Source organism: Oryx dammah, unplaced genomic scaffold (assembly GCF_014754425.2).
Source record: "Oryx dammah isolate SB20612 unplaced genomic scaffold, SCBI_Odam_1.1 HiC_scaffold_27, whole genome shotgun sequence".
In the NCBI taxonomy this organism is placed as follows: domain Eukaryota; kingdom Metazoa; phylum Chordata; class Mammalia; order Artiodactyla; family Bovidae; genus Oryx; species Oryx dammah.
The window spans coordinates 68980582-68983671 of record NW_024070211.1 but is presented as its reverse complement, the minus strand read 5'-3'; the positions used below and the strand labels follow the sequence as shown (position 1 = coordinate 68983671).

Below are 3090 nucleotides of genomic sequence, written 5' to 3'. Positions count from 1 at the left end.
AACTTTTCCATACAACTATATTTATCAATAACCCCAAGGTGACTGATCTATTAGAGGCCTGCATAAATAATAGTGTGTGTGAAGTCACTCAGTCGTGTCTGACTCTTTGCAACCCTATGGACTGTAGCCTACCAGGATCCTCCCTCCATGGGATTCTCCAGGCAAGAGTACTGGAGTGGGTTGCCATTTCCTTCTCCAGGGGATCTTCCCGACCCAGGGATCGAACCTGGGTCTCCCGCATTCCAGGCAGATGCTTTAACCTCTGAGCCACCAGGGAAGCCCGTAAATAACAGTAGAGAATAACAAAGCTATTAATCAATATAAGTTTAGTTATTATCAACATATTCTATGTAGGAAGATAGGATAAAATTCCAGAGAGTAATGAAAACTTTCTACCATAAATATTTGTATAAGTTTTCATAGGTTTGTAGTTGATGTGGTGGTAAGCCTTTTTATCTGGAATATTTCACTTCCTAAAATTGCCAGGTAATTTGTTACCAATATAATCAACAGTATATATAGAAGTAATACATTGCAAAAAAAACCTGAATGGTCATACATTCCACCAATTTTTATTTAATACCCCTTTCAACTGTGATTTCCTAATCTTCCCCAAAGAAATATGATCAAGTCCTAAAATTCCCTAAAACTTGATTGTCTCATAATTTATTTTGATCATTATAATTTGATGACTATGTTATTCTAAATTTAGGACTCTGCTACCTTCCAGCTTCTGCTTTTGCTTTTTTAGAACATTGCCTTGACAAGACCTTAAGAAAAAAAAAAAATAATAATGCTAGGAAATGGCAACCCACTCCAGTATTCTTGCCTGGAGAATCCCAGGGACGGTGGAGCCTGGTGGGCTGCCGTCTATGGGGTCGCACAGAGTCGGACACGACTGAAGCGACTTAGCAGCAGTAGCAGCAGCAGCCTTTTTAAGGATGAGAAACCAAGTGGAAGAGGTTCTAGCCAATGGTGAGCACTCAGAACTAACAAGGGGAGTGAGGCTTCCTTGGACCATCTATCCCCTTAGGAGCAATGAACTGACTGCTAGAATTAGAGATCTGAAGGAAGACCTGCAGAAGAGCTAACAAAATGGACTGAGCCCAGATTGCCAACCCTAGGGATTCGGAGCTAGTAAATGACTATTTTTCTATGAAGTTTCAGAATGATTAGTTACACAGCAGAAGATAAGTAAAACAATGTGTACTAATCAGGAGTCAGCAAAATTTTCTGAAAAAAAAAAAAACAGTAATATCTTTAGGCTTATGAGTCATACAGTTCATTACATAACCACTCAATTCTGCTCTTATAAAAAAAAAGCAGCCATAAACATGTAAACATATGAGCATGACTGTGTTATAATAAAACTTTATTTACAAAAAGAGGTGGCTATCACACAAGTACTTATACTTTGCCCAGCTCTGATATGTATGTATTTGTATGTGCACATTGAATATGTGTGCTTATATGCTCTCAAGAGGTCCATGAATATATGAAGTCTTTCATGATTTGTGAATAAAATAGAAATGTTGAACGGAGAGAAGGAAAACAATAGGCAGATTAGAGACAGTTTGGATCAAAAAGAATGAAGAACACTAGTCAAAGTAAATAGGTTAATAAGTTCATTGTATATATACTTATTGCATGTATACTGCTATCAGTTCAGTTCAGTTCAGTCACTCAGTTGTGTCTGACTCTTTGTGACCCCATGAATCACAGCACATCAGGTCTCCCTGTCCGTCACCAACTCTCAGAGTTTACCCAAACTCATGTCCATTGAGTGGGTGATGCCATCCAACCATCTCATCCTGTTATCCCCTTCTTCTCCTGCTCTCAATCTTTCCCAGAATCAGGGTCTTTCCAATGAGTCAGCTCTTTGCCTCAGGTGGTCAAAATATTGGAGCTTCAGCTTCAACATCAGTCTTTCCAAAGAACACCCAGGGCTGATCTCCTTTAGAATGGACTGGTTGGAACTCCTTGCAGTCCAAGGGATTCTCAAGAGTCTTCTCCAACACCACAGTTCAAAAGCATCAATTCTTCAGTGCTCAGCTTTCTTCACAGTCAACTCTCACATCCATACATGACTACTGGAAAAACCATAGCCTTGACTAGACGGACCTTTGCTGGCAAAGTAATGTCTCTGCTTTTGAATATGCTATCTAGGTTGGTCATAACTTTCCTTCCAAAGAGTAAGCATCTTTTAATTTCATGGCTGCATTATATATTTATGGATTTATAAATATTATACAATATTTACAGAAAATACAAAATGTAAAGTATTTATATGTATATTTTATTTATATGTATAATACATATTGTTATATATACTAAAATACATTTTTTGTATTTCTATATGTGTGTATTTATAAATATATATGTACGTGTATCTAATAATATCATTTTCTATAAGAAATATTGCTAGCAAATTCATTCTTCATCTGTGTCAATGGCTCATTTCAGATATATTAGATATCTAGTTTATATTACTCGGAAACTTGTGTTTTGGAAAATAAATCAATGAATGTCCATTCTAAACCTATTTCTCAAGTTTAAACTCATTTCCTTGGTGCTATCTGTTAAATAGTAAAAAAAGATTTTGTTCAAGCTGAGCTTGCCTAATCTAGACATTATAATCTTGTGAAAATAACCATTTTGATAATGAAGACCGCTATAGATTCAACCAGGACAGTTATGTAACTGTGTGGCTGATATTCAATCAGCCACATTATTAAGACCCAAGATACTGTAACAAATTTTTAATACACTATAAGGTGATACTAGTAATAATCTATAGTGTGGTTAGAAAGACTTTCAAAAAATCTTTTCCACTTAAATAAATGTTTTTCTAACTTCATGTTAAAGATCGTGTCTGTGATCCTAGTTAAGGATCAAATTTTTAAAATATAGGTACTTCAGATCTGTATTTGTATTGAATTTGAATGTGAAGATCTTTGCTAGAATGCTTTGAAAGAGATTAGAAATATTGATTCTTATTTAAGTACTCTTAGATCACCAAATCTTACTAATGAAGAATTTCTTTAGATAATGACCCTTATTGGCTAGTTAACAAACTATCCCATGAACATG

At 35.6% G+C, this 3090-nt stretch overlaps 1 non-coding gene across 1 annotated transcript; it reads right to left on the bottom strand.

Moving 5' to 3' along the window:
• Positions 1 to 205: 205 nt before the first annotated feature.
• TRNAS-GGA lies at positions 206 to 277 on the bottom strand. Its single transcript has one exon. It is a non-coding gene; the product is annotated as a tRNA-Ser (tRNA).
• Between the last annotated feature and the right edge of the window lie 2813 nt (positions 278 to 3090).